The 25615-nt window shown below is 43.4% G+C and overlaps 2 long non-coding RNA genes across 3 annotated transcripts; one reads left to right on the forward strand and one right to left on the reverse strand.

The window, feature by feature from the left end:
- Positions 1-814: 814 nt before the first annotated feature.
- Positions 815-19120, reverse strand: LOC141278929 (uncharacterized). The gene is made up of 3 exons (XR_012332326.1): positions 17249-19120; positions 15599-15821; positions 815-928 (listed from the first exon to the last, which is right to left on the reverse strand). It is a non-coding gene; the product is annotated as an uncharacterized lncRNA (long non-coding RNA).
- On the forward strand, positions 14280-22399 carry LOC141278928 (uncharacterized). Of its 2 annotated transcripts, none has more exons than XR_012332324.1 (5): positions 14280-14336; positions 14589-14678; positions 19116-19233; positions 19677-20404; positions 21314-22399. It is a non-coding gene; the product is annotated as an uncharacterized lncRNA (long non-coding RNA). The 2 variants fall into 2 exon arrangements; XR_012332325.1 differs by having other exon boundaries at positions 19677-19855; positions 22085-22399.
- Positions 22400-25615: the final 3216 nt, after the last annotated feature.

Raw genomic sequence — 25615 nt, forward strand, 5'->3', positions numbered from 1 at the left:
ACCAGCCTCAGCCCGTCATCCCCTCTCATCCTTTATGTGAACATTCTAAACCATTGAATTTCCCTGGTTACGGGCAGTAGAATTCTCAAGCCAGCCCTTACCATCTAACAGGAGCTGATAATTGCCATCTCTTGGCAACTCAGTGTTCAGCAGCCTTGAAATAGGCCATGGTGGAGTATTTACACCACAGAAACTGGCAGACGCTACACATCAGGCCCTTTCTTCTAGGTATTTACCAGGATGTACTGATGAATAAAGTAATAAATGAACAGACGGAGGCACCACTTAACATGACAACTCAATCTTGCTTTCTCATGAATCTGATGTGACTTTTGTGGATGAAGGAATGTGTCAGTTTATTCTACATATGCCTTAACATTTATTATTTTTCCAAATTTGTATACTTAATGAAAAAAATGGACGAACACTTATATTTCAAATTACTTAGTTTATACTAATGTTGAACTTAGTTTATACAACATTAATGTATATTAATGTTGATCAGGACTTACTGGATTTCAGTATGTCCAAAGTTGACAAACTTGCAACAACAACAAAAAATCCCAATAGTTAAATATTATTACACCTAACCAAAAAATTATATATCTATATATATATATATATAATTTAATATATATATCACCCCATTTACCAGAGCAAATCTTTTATCTCCCTTACCACTAAATTTCTTATTGGGCTTTTCATGACAATCTAGATTTCTATCAGTAACCATATTTGAATTTCATAAAGTTCTTAGTCACCTTTCCTTCGAAAATCAAGTAAAATGTCAAGAGGGAGAAGCAGCAATCCACACCCCCTCGTTTTAGGTCCACAGTGTGGGAACCAATTTTATGGTGATCCTTGGGGGAAAAAAGCTCCACGTGATGGCTGCAATTTTGATGGCTGTGTCCTTCAGATTGCCCAGAGGCTAAAAGAAGCAGAATGCAATTAGTAAAGGCTCCACTTCTCATGTTGAGGTTGGTTTCAGCTTCAAACTTCTTTATTTCTCCTTGCACCCTCACTTTTCTGCAACCCTTCCTGATAACAGAAAACTGATAAGTTAAATGGACCACAGAGATGATAAACACTACGTAAAACACTACGATAAACACTACGTAAAACTGATAGACCGGGGCTTCCCTGGTGGCGCAGTGGTTGAGGGTCCGCCTGCCGATGCAGGGGACATGGGTTCATGCCCCAGTCCGGGAGGATCCCACATGCCGCAGAGCGGCCGCTGAGCCTGCGCATCCGGAGCCTGTGCTCCGCAACGGGAGAGGCCACAACACTGAGAGGCCCGCTTACACCAAAAAAGGAAAAAAAAAATCTGATAGACCACCAGGCAATTTTCCTTTTATAAAGAAAACCTTCTATTTCTTAATGATTATTCTTAGCTACTAGCCATTTCTACTTACCAAGATCAGCCATCACCCGTGAGAAACGATACTGGTGACAAATTAATGCAGCAACCGGGGCACAAAGGGTCCCTGAGACCACCGTTCTACTAAACCTACATCCCACCTAATTCACTCTTTCCTTTTTCAAAGTGAAAAAGATGATTTTCCTTTTTCAAAGTGAAAAAGATGATTTTCAAAGTGAAAAAGATGATCTTCTTCTAGTACTGTAATGATCTTGTTACATGCACTGGTTGAATTCATATGGAATTATTTCCTGCCTTGTAGGAAATTAAATGTGCTTTAAAATTATAATGTGCTACTAACTGGGTTTTTATGTTCAAAACTCCTGGGGTCAGATTCATGTGGGGCTCTCCCTTTATATTTTGACACTAGGAGAGAAAACGCTTTACAGTCAGATCTATTACCAGTATGAAAGAGCAACTGAAGAGCTTGCCTCTCTGTGTTTATCAGCATCTACTGGGCAACAAGAGACAGCTGGGCCCTGCTGTAGGCAGAACAGAGGGCAAAGTCTGGCATTTGGGCTTCCAGCTATGGCACTTCCTGACTCAGCAAGGACCCTTGTCTTTGCAGCCTTGCACCCTCTCAGGCCATGACTGAGATGACTTCCAAAGTGAATTCTGTATTTTGTATATCTCATGTCTTGACTGTTATCTCTGAATACAATCACAATACTATATAGCTGTTATTATACGCATGATATATATTATATCATACATATTAGTATAAATCCTAATAATAACTTTATTTTATGTAAGCTTGGAACTCCAGGGGTTGATACTAAAATTACTATTACTAAAATTACTATTTTGGTTCTTAAGGTGCTAAGAACAATGATAACATGTATGGGGGGATTCCCCACACCAGCTGGGTGTCCCACAAATTTAATTCAGTTCTGACCCTAACTACCAGGAGAGAGCATCAGATCCCGCAGGTTAGGGATTCAGTCTCACAACACTGTTCCCCACCACCACTTCAGATGCCAATTGCAAGTCCAGACTGTTCTCTGTACTTCTGACAGAAGTACTTCTCTGTACTTCTGGCCTATAAATCAGAGGTTCCCACAACCCCCTCCTTGTGTTTGATTAATTTGCTGGAATGGCTCACAGAACTCAGGAAAACATTTTACTCATTAGACCACTGGATTATTATAAAAGAAGGTACCTCAGGAACAACCAAATTGGATGAGAGGCAGAGGTCAAGGTATGGGGAAGTGGCACAAAACTCCAAAGCCCTCTCCGAGCGCCCCACTCTCCCAGCACCTCTACAGGTTCACCAACCCAGAAGCCCCCCAAATCACATCCTTCTGGGTTTCTATGGAGGCTTCATTATACAAGTATAATTGACTGACTCACTGGCCACTGGTGATTGATTCACCCTCCAGCCCCTCTCCCCTCTCCCTTCCCTGGAAATCAGGGGGTGGGACTGAAAGTTCCAACCCCCTCAACAAGGTTGGTTCCCCTGGCAACCTGCCCCCCTCCTTAGGAGCTTTCCAAAAGTCACCTCAAGAACACAAACCCAGTAGTAGTGGAAAGGCCTTGTTTTGAATAACAAGACACCCATTTCACCTTTATGGCTCTGAAGGGATTTCAGGAACTGAGGACAGGAGACCAGATATTATAACAAAAGACACTCTCACTTACTCTTTTCACTCAGGAAATTCCAAGGGTTTGGGGAAGCTGTGAGCCAGAAACCATGAACGAAGACCAAATCTATATAAATCTCATAAATCACAATACCAGAGTACTTTTTTAAAAATCAAGAGAAACCAAATAGATACACAAACAGAACAGGTTGCCACTTCTAAGCATACTATTTATTTTAAAAATGAAACTCTATTTATGAATTCTGATTACTTAACTTCATTATCCTTTCCCTTTTTTTAAGCAGACACCAAACAATTAGATGTTCTAGGCCCAGTAAAAAACATCAACATCACTGTACATGGATCTGTATACCATTTAACAGATATTTATACAACCCAGCATTGTTAGTGTCAAATGACAAAACTAAATTTAGTAATGAATCTGATGCCCTTTATTCAAGGGAAAACAATCCGTGGAGTCGGGGTACAGTGCCTCACAAGCAGCAGACTGCTCTTCTTGAGGGATTATGGGCAAGAAAGAGTTTTAGAGGATATTGGAAGAGGCAACGTGCAAATGTTAGACCTGCGCGGTCTCCTAGGAGTTTCGACTCGCCCAGGAAACAACAAGAGTCGGAAGTCGATGCAAAACGCAAGAGGTTTATTGAAGGCCGGTGCACCGGGGTTCCTTGGTCCTCACGCAGGAGGTCGAAGAAGGAACCCTTTTGGGCGCGAATATGTCAGTTTTATAGGTTCCCACTTCCCCGTATGTAAATTATAGATTTGGTTGTGTTCTCCTGCTGATTGGTCCCGGCTTAGGCTCGGACCAGAGAGGGAACTTGTCCCCAGCTGCCTGATTGGTCTTTGACAGACACCTTTTTTACATTTTGTTATCTCCCTCCTTCTCCCCAGCTGCCTGATTGGTCTTTGACAGACACCTTTTTTACATTTTGTTATCTCCCTCCTTCTCGGAAGGGGGCCGGACATCCTGGAAATTCACCCATTGTCTAAGAAGCCCCTATTGTCTGGAGAGTTCTTAATCATTAGCTGGAACAATGTCCCTCAAGTCCCACATTCCCCCCTTTTTCTTGTGACTATTGATTCCAATCATGGAATCTCAACCTTCTGTTCGTAAACTTTGGTACTGTTGTCTTAACATTAGAACTTGTACAGTACTGATACGTTCTCTAATAAATGCTATCAAGCGATTTAGAACACATGGTCCAAAAGTTAAAATCAACAATACAACAATAAGAGGTCCCAACAGAGTAGAGATTAAGGTGGTAAACCAGGGGGACTTATCAAACCATGATTGAAACCATCCTTTTTCGTTCTCTCTCTCCCTTTGCCTTTTATCTAAGGGTTCCCTTAGTTTATCCATGGTTTTGGTAATGGTTCCTGAATGATCAATATAAAAGCAACATTCTTCTTTTAGAGCGGCGCATAATCCCCCTTCCTTAAGAAGCAGCAAATCTAGGCTGCAACACCATTTCTGAAAGTGAGGTGAGTGATTCCTTTAGTTGAGTTATGGAACTTTCTAATGCTCGAAGGTCGATGTCTACAGCCTGTCTTAAACTTGCATAATACTGGGGTTGTTGTATGAGGGCTGTGGTTCCTGTTCCTATCCCGGCAGATATTCCTAGTCCTAGAAGGACAGCCAATGTGAGGGTTACAGGTTCTCTTTTGTTTTTTGTTTTTTCTACATATTCATCTAAAAAGGATGAGTCTGAATGGTAGATAAGTCTAGGGACTAATTGCACTAACACACAAAAGTCAGCTGAAGTATTAAGAACCTCTAAAGAGACACAAGGGGTGAGCCCCGTGTTACATGTCCACCATCCATCTTGAGGAGGTACAAGATATCCTGAGCCTGAAGGGAGGCTAAAATCATGACAAAGGTGTCTATGGGACTGGGGAGGTGTTCCTATACAAGTACCATTTCCAAAAACCGAGGACAGGGTTAATTTACTGTTCCCTTCTTGCTTCCATCGACATTGGTCTGAGGAGGTAGAATTAGTATAGTTGGAGCTATATCTTATAGCATCATAATAAGGGGGAGGGGCAGCATAGCAAAGCCAACATGATTTTGTAGCCTCTGGGTTTGTAGCATTGAGAACCGTAAAGGCTGCCTGCACCAAAGAAAGCATCCTATCCTGAGGAGTCCCAGGCTTAACTGTGGGTTCTTTGGATCCAGGTTTCATTAGTCTCATTCTTTGTTGACGTAGTTGAAGGGGCCGGGGGAAGCAAAGGGGGGCCAAGTATGGGATTTGGGCCTATTGATGTAGGAGCAGGAGTCTCAATCTTTAGCTTAAGGGTCATTAATATTCCTAAATCATATCCCCTCACGTAAAATCTAACGCCCCAAGAATGACCATTTATCCATTTTTTATCTCTTTTTCCGGGATTACTAAAGGAAATTTTAAGGGGATGACACCATCCTGAACATTTACTCCGGTGTCCGGTATCCTCATTATGAGAATAATTAGCCGTTACAGTAATAAAATCCCAAGTTGAGGTGGGTTTCCAATTAGTATCCCCGGTAGTTTCACATCCCCAGCTTTTGCAATAAGTTTTCAGTTCCACCACATTTATAATTCAGAGATCAAGGGCGGTGGAACCCGGGGCATACGTAGAAAGTGAGGATACCAAGCATCATTCTTTTGCCTGCATTTTTGCAACCCGGCCCAAACCAATCAGTTTCCGAAACTTTGGAAGGGGCAGTGTTCATATCATGAGAATCTTCTGTATCCCAATAAGGTGCTCCTATAGCCAATTTACAAACATCAGGAAAAAGATCTGGCCACTAGGTCCAGGGGGGGTGCAGTATGACTAATGGACCAGGTTACATCTCCAGTCTGAGAAATTACCTGCCAAGTTAAACGTTGGGGGAGGTGAGGGCTAAAATCACTTACAGTCAGTAAAGGCAGTAAAACCAAAATTATAAGTCTTAGGTTCGTAGAAGCTTGAGTTTGAGCGGGTTGTCGGTTCTTTGGGCCCGCCATCCTGATGATGCCGTCGCTGGTGCAGCCTTCACATGTGAAGCATGGATCCAGGCAGCGATGCCGTCCACTTTTATGGCCGTTGGGGTGGTGAGGAGGACGGTGTATGGTCCTTTCCATCGAGGTTCCAACGTCTGGGTTCGATGCCGACGGACGTATACGGAGTCTCCGACTTGGAAAGGATGAGTTTCTCCCGGTGTTCCCGGTTGGTAGGCCTTGGCGAGTTGGGACCATATTTCTTTCTGGACCAATTGGAGTCCCAGTAGCCTAGCATATAAGTCAGTGTTATTTTGACAATCAGGTTTTATTTCTTTTCCTAAAGTGAGGAGGGGAGGCAGGGCACCATATAATATTTCAAAAGGAGTAAGATGGTATCGGGAAGGTGTATTTCTAACCCGGAATAGGGCCAAAGGAAGGAGCACCGTCCAATCGGTACCGCCAGTCTCCAAGGACAATTTAGTTAGGGTCTCTTTTAGAGTCCTATTCATTCTTTCTACCTGACCTAAACTTTGGGGTCTATAGGCACAATGTAATTTCCAATCAGTCCCCAAATATCTGGCCACATCCTGACTTACCTGGGCGACGAAGGCTGGACCATTATCAGACCCTATTACCTTTGATGCTCCAAATCGAGGAAAAATTTCTTCTAAAATCTTCTTGGCTACTACAGCAGCTGTTTCTTTCTTTGTTGGGAAAGCCTCTATCCATCCTGAAAAAGTGTCTACAAAAACTAAAAGGTATTTATTACCGTACCTTCCAGGACGCACTTCGGTAAAGTCCACTTCCCAGTAAGTTCCTGGGCGGTCCCCCCTGAGTCTCTTTCCAGTTTCAAGTTTCCCTTTGTGAGCATTTACCTGTTGACATGGGACGCATTCCTGCACAATTTGTTCAGCTAATTTTGTCATTCCAGGGGTTTCGTACCCGGCTTTTTGTAACAAGGCTACCATCTTTTTAGTCCCCAAATGTGTCCATCTGTGCATCTGTTGTAACATGGATTCTGCTTGCTGAGGGGACAAAGTTCCTTTTGTTGTGGCCGGGATGATTTCTTCATCGCGGCCTGGTTTTTCAGGAACTTTATCTGACAGTCCTAAAATGACTTCTCCCGATGCTATTTCTCGGGCCACTTGGTCAGCCATATTATTTCCCCTAATTATTGGGGCATTTCCTTTTTGATGTCCAGGGCAGTGGATGATACTGACTTTAGTAGGAAGCATGAGTGCAGTCAACAAAGCCACGATTTCGTCTTTGTTTTTAATTTCTTTGCCACCTGAAGTTAGTAGCCCTCTGTTGGTAAATGGCACCGTGGATATGAGCGGTAGCAAACGCATATATACTGTCTGTGTAGATGTTTACTTTTTTATTCTCTGCCATCTCTAATGCCCTCGTCAGGGCAATTAATTCAGCTCGTTGGGCTGAGGTCCCTTGTGGTAGTGCCGCTGCCCATATGACTTGTTTTCCGTCTACCACGGCTGCCCCAGTTCGACGCTTACCTTCCTCCAGGAAACTGCTCCCATCCGTGAACCAGGTGAAATCAGCATCAGGGAGGGGCAGGTCCATCAGATCCGGCCTACTGCCGTGTGCTGCGGCTAGTACTTCCTGACAATCATGTATGATGGTGGAGCCTTCCAAGTCAGGATCAGGTAGCAACGTGGCTGGATTGAGTCCTGTGGCTGGAGCAAACTTGATGCGATCTGAGTTTAGCAACAGGGTTTGGTAATGGGTCATCCTGGCATTAGTTAGCCACCTATCCGGTGGTTGACGGACTACATTTTCCAGGGCATGAGGAGCTGTTATCGTTAGATTTGGTCCTAAAGTTAGTTTGTTAGCATCTTTGACTAGAACGGCCACTGCAGCGATTATCTTTAAACAGGTGGGCCATCCTGATGCCACAGGGTCCAATTTTTTTGACAAATAAACAACTGGGCGATTCCAGGGACCCAATTTCTGAGTCAATACTCCTTTTGCAATGCCCTTATTTTCGGCCACATATAAATGAAAAGGTTTGGTTACATCTGGCAGTCCTAGGGCTGGAGCTGAAAGTAAAGCTCGTTTGATTTGGTCAAAAGCCCGTTGTTCCTTATCGCCCCAAACGAAAGGAGTGCTGTTTTTGGTTAGGGGGTACAATGGGGCTGCCAGCTCAGCAAACCCTGGAATCCATAGTCTACAGAATCCGGCCATCCCCAAAAATTCTCTAACCTGCCTGGAGTTTTTGGGAGCCGGAATTTGGGCCACCGTATCCTTTCTGCTCTCCGTGAGCCATCTTTGCCCCCCTTTTAATAGATACCCCAAGTAACTAACCTGTTGTTGGCATATTTGTGCTTTCTTGGCTGAGGCTCTATATCCCAGGGTTCCAAGTTCCGTTAACAGTTTTTCAGTACCCTTGATACAATCTTCTTGGGTCTCAGCAGCTAATAAAATATCATCAACGTATTGGAGTAATGTTACCTGGGGATTTGATTCTCTATATAATGCCAAATCCTGATGGAGGGCTTCATCAAAGATGGTCGGGGAGTTCTTAAATCCCTGAGGTAGCCGTGTCCATGTCAGCTGACCAGACATTCCCGATGTTGGATCTTTCCATTCGAAGGCAAAGTAGGGTTGGCTCAGGGGAGAGAGTCTTAAACAGAAAAAAACATCTTTAAGGTCCAAAACAGTATACCACGTATGTTGAGGTGGAAGAGTGCTCAGGAGGTTGTAAGGGTTTGGAACTGTGGGGTGGAGGTCTGCCACCCGTTTGTTTACCTCTCGTAGATCCTGCACCGGCCGATAATCATTTGTTCCTGGTTTCTTTACCGGCAGGAGAGGGGTGTTCCATGCTGATTGACATCTTATTAAGATGCCCAAGTCTAGTAGCCTCTGTATATGGGGACGGATACCGTCTTTGGCTTCTCTACTCATGGGGTATTGACGGACCGTTATTGGGGTGGCAGTTGCCTTGAGTTCCACTAGCACCGGGGGCCGATTTTTGGCCATCCCCATTCCGGCAGTTTCTGCCCAGGCTTGAGGGAACCGAGTTACCCAATCAGTAACATTAACTCGTGAGGATGAAGGCTGCTCGTATAATTTATATTCATCTTCTAATTTCATAGTCAATATTTGAAGTAACCTTCCCTTATTATCAGTTATGGTGGGACCTTCTGGCTGAAAGTGAATTTGAGCCCCTACTTTGGAGAGTAAATCTCTTCCCAGCAAAGGATAGGGGCATTCCGGAATAATCAAAAATGAATGGGTTACTCGTCCAATCCCAAGATCTACTGTCCTTCGTGTGGTCCATGAATATTGTTTATTCCCAGTGGCTCCTTGTACCCATGACCTTTTAGCTGAGATAGGACCTTTTGAGTGGAGAAGGGCGGAGTGCTGGGCTCCGGTATCTACCAAAAATTGAACAGGTTCCCCCTCCACTTTAAGAGTTACCCGGGGCTCGGGGAGAGGGTTCGAGCCCTGACTTTCCTAGTCGTCTTCTTTCAATGTTAAGATTTTGTTTTTGGTTGGCCTTCCTCCATTCTTTTTCTTAGGGCATTCTCTCGCCCAATGTCCTTTTTCTTTACAGTAGGCACATTGGTCCTTGTCTAATGGCCGCCTTCTGTCTGCCGTTCGCCCTTCCTGCCTATTTCTATCCCCTATATTTCTTCCTCCAACCACAGTGGCCAGTATCTTACTTAAATTCCTCTCCTGTCTCTTATCCCGTCTTATTTCACGGGGTTCCTGCTCTTTCTGCTTTCTTTCTTCCTTCTCTTCCTCTGTTTCTCTTTTGTTACATACTTTATCTGCCTCTTTTACTAACTCCTGAAGCGAAAATCCCTGCAAGCCATCTAGCCTCTGTAATTTCTTCTTAATATCAGGGGCCGCTTGATTTATGAAAGCCATTGCTATAGTAGCCCTATGTCCCTCCGAAGTTGGATCATAAGGGGTAAAGCGTCTAAAGGCTTCCATTAAACATTCCAGGAACACAGTTGGCGATTCCTGGGGCCCCTGAGTTACTTCCCTTACCTTAGCCAAATTAGTGGGCCGTCTGGCCGCTCCATGGAGACCCGCCACCAGAGCCTGGCGATACATTTTCAGGCGCTCCCTACCTTCTGGGGCATTGAAATCCCAGTTTGGCCTGACGAGTGGGAAACCAGCATCAATCTCGTTAGGCAGCTGGGTAGGTTGCCCATTGGCGCCTAATACATTTTTTTTTCTGGCTTCTAAAAGAACCCGTTGCCTCTCCTCAGTCGTTAGGAGAGTCTGGAGCAGCTGCTGACAATCATCCCATGTGGGCTGGTGGGAGAAAACAAGAGATTCTATTAAAGCGGTAAGGGCCTGTGGATTTTCGGAAAAAGTTGGGTTATGCATTTTTCAATTATAAAGATCTGCAGAGGAAAAGGGCCAATATTGGAGAGGTCTATTCCCTTGGCCATCGGGGGCTCGCTTCAAAACCGAAACTTCTTCAGATGGCAGTTACCACCAAGGGAACTGCCGAAACCGAGTGAAGGGGAGACAGAGTTTGCCTCTCCTTCCAGATGAGCCACCAGGGCGTCCCCTAGGGCTCATGGACGCCGGCTATTAGCACGTCTGCCTAGCCAGAGGTCCGATACAGATTCCATAATAAGCCGATTCTTACGGCTTTCCTCCGATAATGGCCCACAAAAACAAGGGACAAACAAGACAATCAAGCTCGAGCTTACCTGGTACCTCCAACTCCCGATGTTCTTGTGGTCCGGGGCGAGTGGAATCCCGGACGAGCCCCCAAATGTTAGACCTGCGCGGTCTTCTAGGAGTTTCGACTCGCCCAGGAAACAACAAGAGTCGGAAGTCGATGCAAAACGCAAGAGGTTTATTGAAGGCCGGTGCACCGGGGTTCCTTGGTCCTCACGCAGGAGGTCGAAGAAGGAACCCTTTTGGGCGCGAATATGTCAGTTTTATAGGTTCCCACTTCCCCGTATGTAAATTATAGATTTGGTTGTGTTCTCCTGCTGATTGGTCCCGGCTTAGGCTCGGACCAGAGAGGGAACTTGTCCCCAGCTGCCTGATTGGTCTTTGACAGACACCTTTTTTACATTTTGTTATCTCCCTCCTTCTCCCCAGCTGCCTGATTGGTCTTTGACAGACACCTTTTTTACATTTTGTTATCTCCCTCCTTCTCCCCAGCTGCCTGATTGGTCTTTGACAGACACCTTTTTTACATTTTGTTATCTCCCTCCTTCTCGGAAGGGGGCCGGACATCCTGGAAATTCACCCATTGTCTAAGAAGCCCCTATTGTCTGGAGAGTTCTTAATCATTAGCTGGAACAATGTCCCTCAAGTCCCACACAAACAGCACACAGCTGGCTAGGAGGCTGTGGATCTCCTTACAAGACGGGCAATCCTATTGTTACGGAATCCAAGCTCGCTCTGCTCACCACACGACAGGTCAATGAATCGGACACGAGGTGTGATTCAAGGAAGACGGCTGACCGAGAAGATGGCAGACTAGAGTCTCCGAGAAACCCTCCTATCGGGGTCTCATTGCGGGTTTCTTTTATGAAATCAGAGAGGGAGAGGCAGTGAGGAAGTAAAGTAAAAGGGCCATCAGTCTTGCAAAACATCTCCTGGAATGACAAGCCTCGGAGGGGATCTGTTAGTTTCTTGTAGCCATTCACAGGCGGCAGGGTCAGATTATCTCCCAGAGAGCTGAACAGCGGAGGCGCAGGGTTCCCTGAGGCAGGCCATTATGTATGATTATAATAACAAAAGCAACGAAAAGCAAGGGCTAAAGTCAAAGAAACAGATCCAACATGGAGTCCTATTTAGCTCTTCCCTGTTACACTATTTTCTAGGGTAAGGTAAGCGACCTAAAGCTGAGTTGGAGGGCTGTGACTGGTGTGTGCTAGATTCCCTTGAGAGGTATTTCTCCTAAGTGCAGGCTGACTTAGGGTTAGAATTGTGATGTGGGCCGTGCCGCAGGCGTGGCCTCCATTTTGTGGGCGCCGATATACGCATTGACCTTACCATTAGATGTAACAGAAAGTCAAAGATGGCAGTATTTCTTTTTTGTTGTAGAAGTTCGGTGTTTGGTGCTATTCAAGAGGACAAAAGTACTCTTGTCTGTTTGTTTTTCGGTACGCGGGCCTCTCACTGTTGTGGCCTCTCCCGCCATTGCGGAGCACAGGTTCTGGACGCGCAGGCTCAGTGGCCATGGCTCACGGGCCCAGCCGCTCCGCGGCATGTGGGATCTTCCCAGTCCGGGGCACGAACCCGTGTCCCCTGCATCGGCAGGCGGACTCTCAACCACTGCGCCACCAGGGAAGCCTTAGGCTACCAATTTTAAGATGCAACATCTTTAATACTAACTTTCTGAAGAGAAAGAATATTGTCACCTTATACCAAAACGTACCCTGATATATAATAAAGGAAGAAAAATGTGTATCTTGGAATTGAGGAAATACGTAAATTCAAAAGGAGAAAAATCCATATGTATAAAGACATTTACAGCAGTTATTAATAATTTTTTTAAAAAACAGCATTTGCATCCAATAATAAGGAAATGATTAAATAAAGGATATATATATTTTTTATATAAATACAATGGAATGTAACATGGTTATCAAAAATTTATGATAAAAGTGAAAATCAAGGGAAAGTGTTTCTAAAATAATGTTACAAAACGCATAAAATTTTTAAATGTATAATATATATATAGTTTGATGAACTTAGAAGCAATATATCCATATGGATAAAAGTTTGAAAGAACTCCAAGCAAATGCAAATCATTATGTTGTTGAGATACTGGAATTATGTACATTTTTAAAATGTCCTTCATATATTTTAAAAACACTTTAATCACAAATAAAGGTTTTACAAACATTCCCATCTTAAGTCATTCTCTTCCCTGTTTTTCCTTGGGTCCAGTTTTCTCCCCTCCTTGGCAGAGTGGGTAATTTAGATATTTAGCTGGGCAGCCAGGAAGAAGCCATGTTGTGATTTTTGGTAATGACATGTAATGTGTTTACACAACCACTTCCATTTTGTTTCATGAGTAAAGCGTATAATTATGTAGACACCGAGGGCCAGAGCCAATCAAGCAATCACTGGTCTGTACCCAAGAATCCTGCCCTCACTTTCCAGGAAGGGGAGGGGCTGGTGAGAATGCAGCACCCTGGTCACTGGTAACAAACCTCAGCATCTCTGCTGGTATTTCTCTTTCCTCACCTGGTGCTGCACCTTGGCCAGAATTCTAATCTCTGTCTAAAAATTAATTGGAATTTCCTGTTTAGAATAATAAGAGCCCTGAAGAATTTATGTCTTGTTACATTAGAGCATGGAATAAATCTATATGGGTACATCAATCAGTGAGTTTACATATGTGATCTGCCTATGAAAACTCAAACTATGAACATCCAAGACTTAAGCAGGCACGATATCTATATTTTAGGGCCAAGAGGCCCCTCTCATTTTCTCTACTTTTTCCATCTCTTGCTCCATAAGCCCACGCAAACTGGCTTTGACTCCAACCACTGCATGGAAATGTCTCTCGCCAGAATATTAATAACATCCTGATTCTACATTAAAAAAAAACTATTTTTAAACATTTTATTTTGAAATGATTTCAAGTGTACAGAAGATGTGCAAAAATAACACAAAGCTCCAGTACACCCTTTACCCAGCTTCCCCAGTTAACGTTTAACTACACTTGCTTTCTCTCTCTCCCTCGTGTGTGTATATAGTCATTTCCCCAGTGACCCTTCAGTATTTCCTAAGAACAATGCCATCCTGTAACGTAACCACAGTGCAATTCTTAAATTTAGAAAATTTAATGGTGATACACAGTACTATTTATCTAGTAGGTACTTCTAATTCAAACTTTCCTAAGTCTCAATAATTTTTCAACTGAACCAAATTATTCTTATCAATAGATTTTTTAAAACAAACAAAACAGGTTAAAATTTGAACTTTTAAAAACATTTGCAGTGCTTTTAGACCATATTTACAATAATTATACTGACTTCCCAATTTAATAGACTTTTACACTCACCATCAGGACTTCTACCATGCAGTTTTACTTCAAAAGTCTTCATTTTGATTAACCTTTCAGTCATTTACAGTACACACGTGAGCGAATTTTTTCAGAGAGGGTTGAATCTTCAGAGCCCGTATATAAGTGAGATTTCTGTGGCTTTCACCCATGACTTGACATACTATTATGACATATTATTGAGTCACAAACAGCCTCCCCCTTCAAAATATTACATATGCTGTCTTGTGTGTGCTGTTACTCTGACACGCAGCAGAAGCCAGATTTTGTACTTTGTGAACAATCTTTTTTCTAAAAAACGATGACATTCTTCATCTTTGAAATTTAAAATGTTAGCTCTTCACATCTAGGTACTGAACAATTTTCGTCGATTTTGTGTTGACTGTGGTAGGGACTTCTCATCTGAAGATGAAACATTTTTCTTCGTCTAAAGAAAACTATTCTCTTCTCCAAATATTGCTTTTCTTCCATTGGTTCTCGAATTTTCTTTTAGACACTGGATCTCTAGTCTCTGGGTCTCTTATCTGTTTTCCTTAGGCTGCTACCTAAGATAGGTCTTAAGATAAATGTGTTTATATTTTGAATTTGAATCTTCCAAACAGTTCATCTCCTGGTCAAAGCTGGAGCGCCCCATTAGCAGTCAATGAGAACAGCAGCTATCTTTCCCTCCCTTCGTGTGCAAGTCACAGCAGGTTGTAAAGTTTTTGAGGTTCTTTATTTTGTAAAACTGGGTGCTGGGCGGGGAGGTGGGGGTGCTAACCAAATTTCTTTGGAAAAGGAACTTTTGGTTGCTTTTTTTTTTTTTCGCAGTACACGGGCCTCTCACTGTTGTGGTCTCTCCCGTTGCGGAGCACAGGCTCCGGACACGCAGGCTCAGCGGCCATGGCTCAAGGGCCCAGCCACTCCGCGGCATGTGGGATCCCCCCAGACTGAGGCACGAACATATGTGCCCTGCATCGGCAAGCGGACTCTTAACCACTGCGCCACCAGGGAAGCCCTTTTGGTTGCTTTTAACAGATGTGTCCACCAGCAGTCCACTCTCAGCCACATCTGCGTAGGTCAAACGGATGGGTTCGCGCAGGCGCACAGGGAGAAGATCACGCAGGTCGCGCGCGTAAGCTGCGGACTCTAGTCGCGCAGTACCCGGATGTCTCGCGTATAGTTTAGGCGCGCGCAGGCGCTGGAAGTGGCGAGAGGACGGGGCGCGGGGACGTGACCCAAGTCTGAAATCTCCAGAGCCCATCAGTTACTACCCAGCTGTAGCAGCTACACCTCAGTAATGTTTTTGTTTTTGTTTTTTGCGGTACGCGGGCCTCTCACTGTTGTGGCCTCTCCCGTTGCGGAGCACAGGCTCCGGACACAAAGGCTCAGCGGCCATGGCTCATGGACCCAGCCGCTCCGCGGCATGTGGGATCTTCCCGGACCGGGACACAAACCCATGTCCCCTGCATCGGCAGGCGGACTCTCAACCACTGTGCCACCAGGTAAGACCCCAGTAATGTTTTTTAATAGCAGTTCCCCTCTCTCCCAATCCAAGACCCTATCCAGGATCACACATTGCATTTTATTGTCATATCTCTTTAGTTACCTTTAATCTGGGAGAGTTCCTTACCTTTCTTGGTCATTTGTGGCATTGACATGGTTGAAGAACACAGGGCAGTTGTTTGTGACATAATGGGGGTTGTGTGATATTTTCTCATGATTAGGATCAGGTTATGGATTTCTGGCAGAAGAATTTCTTAAGTGATGTAGCATCCTTATCAGTGTATTGTATCGGGAGACATTTTGGTGTTGACTCATCATTCGGTTAAGGTGGTGACTTCCTGGTTTCTCCACTGTAAAAAAAAAAGTATCTTTTTCTCATTTGCAATTAATATGAACTATTAACAAGGAGACACTTTGAGACTGTAAACTACAGTGTACTTTTAGTTTTTGTGCCACCTAGACACTCCACAGTTACTTTTATCACAAGTCCACGACCAACCTCTTTAGCTTCACCTCTGCTTTGCTCTCCTTTATAAATTTAGCTTTTAGCTTTTGATATCATTGTCCACCTAGATACCACAGCTGGAAACCTCAGGCATCTTTAACTTCTTCTCCCTTACACCCAAACAGCTAACAAATAAAATACTGATTTCTGTCTCAAACCTCTCCCAAATCAAGTGCCTCCTCTACTTCAATATTTCAACAGCCTCCTAATTGGCCTCTGTGCTTCCAGGGTTATCTCTGTTCTAGGCCATCCTCCGTGCTATGCCTAGAATTATTTCCCCTAAACCTAACACGATCAGGTCACTCACTGCTCTGCTTAAAATCTATCATCTAGGGCTTCCCTGGTGGTGCAGTGGTTGAGAATCTGCCTGCTAATGCAGGGGACACGGGTTTGAGCCCTGGTCTGGGAGGATCCCACATGCCACAGAGGAACTAGGCCCGTGAGCCACAGCTGCTGAGCCTGCGCGTCTGGAGCCTGTGCTCCGCAACAATAGAGGCCACGATAGTGAGCGGCCCACGCACCGCAATGAAGAGTGGCCCCCGCTTGCCACAACTAGAGAAAGCCCTTGCACAGAAACGAAAACCCAACACAGCAAAAACAAATAAATAAACTCATACCCCCAACATCTTAAAAAAAAATCTATCATCTATGATTATCTATTTGTTGGCCACCCTCTTACAGAGAAAATAAATGTTCAAGATTTATAGACTATCATCCAAGGCCCTATAACTTGGCCCCCAGTCTGCCTCTCCAGCCTCCTATTCTGGTACTCCCCAGTTTCCCCCTAAAGTCTAGCCCAAATGAACTCATCATTCCCCAGATACTTCAGGTTCATTAAGAATCTTATGACTTGGTCCCTGTTCTCTCAACTTGAGATGCCCTTCCTTGGTTTATTCCTATCACACTCTCAGTCCTCCTTTCTAGACCTCTATCAGATAGAATCTTGTATGTGAAGATTCTCCTGTCTCTTTCCTCATGAGAATTAGTCCCCCTCTGCCCAGACCTATAAGCTCCTCAGTTATCAAGACTGTTTCACATTCAGTCTTGTGCCCCAAGCACCTAGACAATTCATAGTCACTATTTAATAAATGTATGAGTGAGTAAACAAAAGAGTGAAGCAGACAGCAAGCCTAAACACTTATCTGAAGGAATGTGACACTGAATATAAAGCTTTGCATATAACTTGTGAAAGTTAGATATACTTGTGTCCCAGAAACAGTAAGGTACTATAGCAAGCCTCAACTGCATGACAGTTTCCATTTCCACACGTACTGAGGTATGCTGAGAAAATTTCCAGCAGAGCCCAGATGGTATCCCAGTTGTAAAATAGAAATGCTGTCATTGCAACTGACTGCGTCACGTCTTGGGGGCCTGAGAAAGTTACAATTCCAAAATTGCTTAATACTCTGCGTTTAGTTATTAGAATAACCTCTGCCATTCCTAAAACATTAATTAGAATAATGCATTTCAGTTGAGGGGGTCTTTTTTTTTTAACCTTCTGTGTTCACGAAAAAGGAAGGATGTTATCATTAACAAAGTTCTTATCAGAGATTTATTTCTACAAGCATTTTTCAGGTGACATTAACATGCCAGTGTGGAGTATTTTCTACATAGTAAACAATGAAAATATAATACTGTTATTGGGGGAACATAGCAATTTAGTTTTAAAAGTACAGTATAAATCTTTATGAGTTAAGGTAAAACTATGCTATAACATGTAAATCCAAAACCTCAGGGGCTTAAAAAAATAGAAATTCCTTTCTTTCTCATGTAAGGTCCAAGAAAGGTATTCCTGATAGGTGGGCGACATTTCTCCAAGTGGGAATGCTGGTACCCAGGCTGTATGCATCACGTGGCTCTGCTGTTTTCAACATATGGCCTCCAAGGTCATGAGACAGTGGGAAAGAGTACGGAGGATGGTGCTTAGAGAGTTTTAATGGGCCAGGCCTGGAATTCACCTGCATTACTTCTGTCTGCATTTCATTGGCCGGGATGCAGTCACATGGCCACACCTAACTGCAAGGGCAGCTGGGAAATGTGGGTGCCCAGGAGGAAGAGGAGAGGGGTTTGTTCAACAGCTAGCTAGTCTATGCCAAGAAGGTCTGGTCTTCTGTGTGTAGCTTAATCAATTCCTGAAGGCCTAGTCAGTGAAAAGCTACAGTCATAATTATGAACCCACACTGCAAGACTTAATTGTCAAAAGAAAAACCTTGGGCTTCCCTGGTGGCACAGTGGTTGAGAGTCCGCCTGCCGATGCAGGGGACACGGGTTCGTGCCCTGGTCTGGGAAGATCCCACATGCCGCGGAGCGGCTGGGCTGGTGAGCCATGGCCGCTGAGCCTGCGCGTGCAGAGCCTGTGCTCCGCAGTGGGAGAGGCCACAACAGTGAGAGGCCCACGTACCGCAAAAAAAAAATAAAAAAGAAAAACCTTATTGAATCATGCATGGCACTTACTAAAGCATGAAACCAAGGGATGAAAACAGAATGATTTTTTAAAGTTCATCCTGAATTGGATAAAAATTAAATTAAATAAAAACATACTTGTTTATTGAGACTTGCAGCTAACTCAAATTTTGCTGTCACTGTAACATAGAGAGCTGTCACTTTAACTCATGCCTCAAAAGCCTGCAGGGTTGATCTGTTCCTTGGGTACTAAGAAATGCTATGGCATAAATAAATGTTGCCACTTAATGCTTGACAAAGGCAGCCTGCCCAAAGAAAGTCACTCAGGTGGAGGCAAAAAATGTGATTGTGACTGAATGACTCAGCTTGTGTGGTGGTGAATCACAACCCCAAGGAAAGAAGGGCCTGTGTAGGAGCAGAGTTGTGTGATTAAGCTAAGAAGTAGCTGGCTAGCCCTGGAACAATCTGAAGGCTTTTTGGGTAAACGTAGAGCCAGCATTCTGAGGAAAAAAAGAAGGGTCTAGAAAAGCAGGCCTTATATAGCGGTAGCCAAATGGAGTGAGAAAAGGTGGAACAGAACTGGGTCTTCTTTGCCTGTGTGTCGTGCGGAGCATAGCCATTGAATTTCTAAAGCTGCAACCACCTCTCTGTTTATGATGAATGAAGTCAGGAAATCTCATGGGCTGTACATTAATGAGAGGAAGCATTTGGAAAGTCATCTTATTTCCTCTTCTAGTGTCATCTCCAGATGCCTTTGTGTGAGGCAAGTTAATACGGCAGCCTTGCCGGGAAAAGGGAGCCATAATACCAGCGGCCATTACTGAGCAGACAGCATGGACCAGGGACTCTACTAGGTAATACCCCCTTTCTCCACTGCAGATGATGATTGTTTTTGAAGGGAACTTGCTAATTTTACTTATTTTTATATTTTTTTCTGATTGTGCTAAATGAATAAGATACATTGAACCCCATTAAAAAATAGCAATTTTGAAGGGAAAGTCCCCTTCCTTCTCTGAAAGTGATGGGAGGTGATTTGAAAAGATTTGGATTAAGCAGTTTTTGCTATTCCCTGGACTTATGTTCTAAAGAATTCAGTAGTGACAAACACATTTTGAAGAAAGTTACTTCCCAGGCTCTATGTATTTATTGATTTTGTACTAGGCACTGAGTTTATAAGAGTAATTGCATGGTCCCTGCTTGCCTGGAGTCTTCATTTGGGGGAGGAAAAAAAGTGGTCCTTTTTTTGGAATCACTAGGGGAGTTTTTAAAAATGCTGATGCCTGTGTCTCATCTTTAGAGATTCTGATGTAATGAACTCAGGATGTGCAGCCAAGGCTGAGACCCTTTGCAGATGGACATGAGCGACGTGTCTGGAGCACAGGGCAGCAGGATTCATTGGCTGGGGGGTGATAGGACGTGACAGCTTTGAGCTAAGATGTGAAGGATGAATAGGAGTTTCCCAGGCACACAAATCAGGTAAGTTATTTTGAGAAATGTTACGTGTGAAGGTCCAAAGAGAAGAGAGAGCGTGACATTTTGAGGGTGTTGCTCTTAATGAGTATTGCTGGCAGGTAACTTGTGATGGGGAAGGGTTGAGGGAGATGAGTCAGAAGGCAAATCACAGAGACTTCCCTGGTGGTCCAGCGGCTAAGACTCCTGACTCCCAATGCAGGGGGCCCAGGTTCGATCCCTGGTCAGGGAACTAGATCCCACATGCCACAACGAAGTTAGGCTTTACTATCATTCAGAGCCACCAGAACATCATATCTTCACATTTAAAGTATACAGAGGTGTGTTAAATATATTACTTGTTTAAAATTCTTTTTCATTGCTGCTTTTCTGTGTCGCTTGCTGTACAATGTTAGATGAGCAGAGTCACCACGGTAAAGTGGGAAGGATGCTGAACACGGCCCAAAGACAAACATTTCGTTCTGAACAGAGGCCCACGTAGCTGCCTCGCACCAGTTCTCTGTGCCTCAGTTGCCCTGTCCCTCAGGCTTGCTTTCAAGATCAGAATGAGATGAGGTATTGATACAAGAAAGGCTTCACAAACTGTGCTGTCCTACAGTTGCTGTCCCCACATCACCGCTCTCTCTCCTTCCATGCCTGCTTGGCATATTCACGGGAGACTGTATTCCTCTGTCTGCTTCCCGCTTCTTCTCCAGGACCTTCTCTCTGCTCGATTGCCCATTTTCCTTTCCTACCTGTCCTTCAAAGCCCAGCTCAAAGTCTAACATTTTCATGACGTCTCTGCCTTACGTGTGCCCACTCCTTTCTCTCTCTTTGGACTCCTTTTGTCCTCGTGGTTCATGTCATACTCGTTTGCTCAATGGTCCCTGTTTGTTTTTCCCTTCAAGTAGGTTACAAATTCCATGGGAAAAAAAGGTGTCTTTCTTTGGGGGGTGGGGTAGTCCACCATCTTAAAAAGGACATGGTAGGCATTCCATGCATAATGTTGATTTGCTTGGGAGTTTTTTAAAAAGAAAGGACAAAAATCAATGGTGTGCTGGTAGAAGTCCTGATCGTTTGCTGATTCCCTTGGTGTAAATACTTCCATCGTGGCTGATTTCAAGTTACCAATATGATGTCAATGAACTCACAAAATTCCTGAATATTTTAACAATTAGTTCTTATGGGCCACTGTGAGCTGGCTCTGGTAACTCACTAGACAAAATGTTATAAATAAGAAGTCCTTTTTAGGTGCTTGCACTGCCAAGGGCCCGGGTTCAATCCCTGGTCGGGGAACTAAGATGCCACAAGCCGCATGGCATGGCCAAAAAAAGAAGTCTCCTTTAAAAAAGAAAATGTATTTTATACTTTCATCCTTCTGTCCCCAAGCACCCAGTACAATGCTAGAAAATAACAAATACTGAATAAACGTTTGTTACCTTTAAAAAAAAGTAGTCCTTTTTTTCTTTTTTTTTTTTTTTTCAGTACACGGGCCTCTCACTGCTGTGGCCTCTCCCATTGCGGAGCACAGGCTCCGGACACGCAGGCTCAGCGGCCATGGTTCACAGGCCCAGCCACTGCGTGGCATGTGGAATCTTCCCGGACCGGGGCACGAACTCGTGTCCCCTGCATCGGCAGGCAGACTCTCAACCACTGCGCCACTAGGGAAGCCCAAAAGTAGTCCTTTTTAAATAAACATTATAACCTTCTTCCTGATTCATAAGAAAATACGATACTTGACTGTGGAAAAGTCATTCTGTTATTTCTTAATCTCCCAAAAGAAGGTTGGATGTGAGCATTTTTCAAGAAGTAGATTCATGTGGACAGATGCTAGAAGCCAGTGCCTGATTTTTCTGAAGCATCTTGCTCTGTCTGTCAAGTATGGCAAATCCCATAAAGTGATTCATCTGTATCATGTGTGACTTGATGTCACCTTAGTTAAAAATGCTACTCTTCTAACCAGAGCTGTGCTGCAATTTTAATTTCAAATATGAAAAATGTTCTGCAGTGGAAACTTTATTTCCAACCTGTTGAAGCTTTGGGTAGAAGGCTCTTAATCAGTGAGGTGCATGAGAATGGTCTTGAAGCTGTAGGACATTGGTCGGAGCTTGAGGGTGACGTGGGAGGGCGGTCAGGGCACCAGGGAGATTTCCAAAAGAGAAGCGTGCCATAAAGCAACCAAAGATCTTATATATCCCTTGAATGTTTTGAGAGATTACGTACTAAAGTCTCAACAATATGCTTAAAATCTTACAGGAATCATCTGGCTGGCAGAAAAACACATTCTCTTAAATAACCATATGAAGTTCATTTTAAAATAATTATGTCTATGCAGAGAAAGCAAGCTGGTTGAGCGAGGTCAGAAGAAGCTTCTCTAAAGCCTCACATAAGATTCATCTAAGATGTAATAAATTGGGACTTTTTAATCTAGCCTCAAAAGCCAGGTCTTTGGAGGCTTACTATCTCTAGGTCACAAAGAAAGAGCAGGGTGAAATGCACACGAGCATCTGTACAAAGGCCATATTAAGAAATAGTTGCACAGGGAGATCAGCTCGGTGCTGTGTGACCGCCTGGAGGGGTGGGATAGGGAGGGAGGGAGGGAGGGAGGGAGGCAGGGAGGCAGGGAGGCAGGGAGGCAGGGAGGGAGGGAGACGCAAGAGGGAGGAGATATGCGAACATATGTATATGTATAACTGATTCACTTTGTTATAAAGCAGAAACTAACACACCATTGTAAAGCAATTATACCCCAATGAAGATGTTAAAAAAAAAAGAAATAGTTGAACTATGCAAGTTCTAGCTGAACCCTAATCCTTTGTTTTCTAACCAAGGCAGAACTAGGAACTGACCTACATACCAACCATTTATTTTCTTTAGTTTCCTGAATTAAAAGTGAACTCACTGTACAAAAGTGGCTAGTTTCCACAGGAGGGAAAAATCAAGGGAATGATACAAATGGTTTGCATGCAAAGGACCTCTGTAACCAATGAAAAGCAATTCTCTGGGACTGCAGAACTCAAAATAAATAAAGTATGTGCGTACTTATGCTGGAAATCACAAGGGTTTGAGATGTTGAAGTTCTAACTAACAGTTATTTCAGAATGTGACCCTGTTTAGAAATAGGATCACTGCAGATGTAATTAGCTAAGATGAGGTCATACTCAAAAATCTTCAACAAAATACTGGCAAACCCAATTCAACAGCACATTAAAGGATTATACACCATGACCAAGTGGGATTTATTCCTGGAATGTAAGAGTGGTTCAACATATGAAAATTAATCAATGTAAGTATAACACGTTAATAGAATGAAAGACCAAAGGGTAGGGGAGAAAAACCCACATGACCATCTCAAATGATGCAGAAAATGCATTTGACAAGATCCAACACCTTCCATGATGAAAACAACATACTAGGAATAGAAAGAAACTACCTCCACATAGTAAAGGCCATATACGAAAATCCCACTGCTAACATCATATTCATTGGAGAAAGGCTGAAAGCTTTTCCTCTAAGATCACAAACAAGGTAAGAAAACCTGCTCTCACCACTTCTTTTTTTTTTTAATTTATTTTAAACTTATTTATTTATTTATTTTCGGCTGCATTGGGTCTTCATTGCTGCACGCGGGCTTTCTCTAGTTGTGGCGTGTGGGGACTACTCTTCCTTGTGGTGTGCGGGCTTCTCATTGCAGTGGCTGCTCTTGTTGTGGAGCACGGGCTCTAGGCGCGCAGGCTTCAGTGGTTGTGGCACGAGGTCTCAGTAGTTGTGGCTCGCAGGCTCTAGAGCGTAGGGTCAGTAGCTGTGGTGCACGGGCTTAGTTGCTCCACGGCATGTGGGATCTTCCCAGACCAGGGCTCGAACCCGTGTCCCCTGCTTTGGCAGGTGGATTCTTAATCACTGCGCCACCAGGGAAGGCCCTTCCAATGCTATTTTGAATAGAAGTGGTGAGAGAGGACTTCCCTGGTGGCGCAGTGGTTGAGAATCCGCCTGCCAAAGCAGGGGACATGGATGGGTTCAAGCCCTGGTCCGGGAGGGCTCCACATGCCACGGAGCAACTAAACCCGTGTGCCACAACTACTGAGCCTGCTCTCTAGAGTCCGTGAGCCGCAACTACTGAGCCTGTGTGTCACAACTACTGAAGCCTGCACACCTAGAGCCCGTGTTCCACAGCCAGAGAAGCCACTGCAATGAGAAGCCCGTGCACTGCAATGAAGAGTAGCCCCGGCTCGCCACAGCTAGAGAAAGCCCGCGCACAGCAACAAAGACCCAATGCAGCCAATAAATAAATAAATTTAAGAAAAAAGGTTTAAAAAAAAACAAACAAACAAAAAACCCAAATAGTATTGCAAATCCCAGCCAGAGCAGTCAGGTAAGAAAAAGAAATACAAGGCATCCAAATTGGAAAGGAAAAAGTAAAATGATCTCTGTTTGTAGATGACATGATCTTATATGAGAAAACTCCAAAGATTCCATGCCAAAAAATATTAGAATAAATGATATAGCAAAGTTGCAGGATACATAATCAACACACTAAAGTCACTTGTGTTTCTATACACTGACAGTGAACATTCTGAAAAGGAAATTGAGAAAAAAAATCCATATAAAATAGCATGAAAAATAATAAAATATTTAGGAATAAACTTAACCAAGGAGGTGAAAGGCTTGTACCACTGAAAACTAGAAAACATTGCTGAAATAAATTAAAGACACAAATAAATGGAAGGACATTCTGTGTTCATGGGTTGAAAGACTTAATATTGTTCAGATGTCAATACTGTCCAATGTGATCTACAAAGTCAATGTAAGCCTTAACAAAATCTCAAGGGCACTTCTTGCACAAATAGAAAAATTCATCTCAGACTTTATGTGGAATTTCAAGGGACACGGAGTAGCCGAAACAATCTTGAAAAAGAAGCGTAAAGTTGGAAGTCTCAAACTTTATGACTTCAAAATGTATTTTAAAGCCATAGTAATCAAAACAGTGTGGTACTAGCATAAAGACTGATGTATAAACCAATGGAATAGACAGTCCATAAATAAACCCTCATATATACAGTCAAATGAATTTTGACATGAGTGCCACGACCAATTGATGAGGAAAGGACAGTCTCTTCAACTAATGATATTGGGAAAACTGGATATGCATATCCAAAAAATGAAGTCGAACCCTTATCTTACACCATATACAAAAGTTAACTCAAAGTAGAAATGCAAATCAAAACTACAATGAGGTATCACCTCACACCAGTCAGAATGGCCATCATCAAAAAATCTACAAACAATAAATGCTGGACAGGGTGTGGAGAAAAGGGAACCCTCTTGCACTGTTGGTGGGAATGTAAATTGATACAGCCACTATGGAGAACAGTATGGAGGTTCCTTATAAAACTAAAAACAGAACTACCATACAACCCGGCAATCCCACTACTGGGCATATACCCTAAGAAAACCATAATTCAAAAAGAGTCATGTACCACAATGTTCATTGCAGCTCTATTTACAATAGCCAGGACATGGAAGCAACCTAAGTGTCCATCAATAGATGAATGGATAAAGAAGATGTGGCACATATATACAATGGAATATTACTCAGTCATAAAAAGTAACGAAATTGAGTTATTTATAGTGAGGTGGATGGACCTAGAGTCTGTCATACAGACTGAAGTAAGTCAGAAAGAGAAAAACAAATACCGTCTGCTAACACATATATATGGTTTCTTAAAAAAATGGTTCTGAAGAATCTAAGAGCAGGACAGGAATAAAGACAGAGACATAGAGAATGGA

This window comes from Tursiops truncatus, chromosome 6 (assembly GCF_011762595.2).
Source record: "Tursiops truncatus isolate mTurTru1 chromosome 6, mTurTru1.mat.Y, whole genome shotgun sequence".
NCBI lineage: Eukaryota > Metazoa > Chordata > Mammalia > Artiodactyla > Delphinidae > Tursiops > Tursiops truncatus.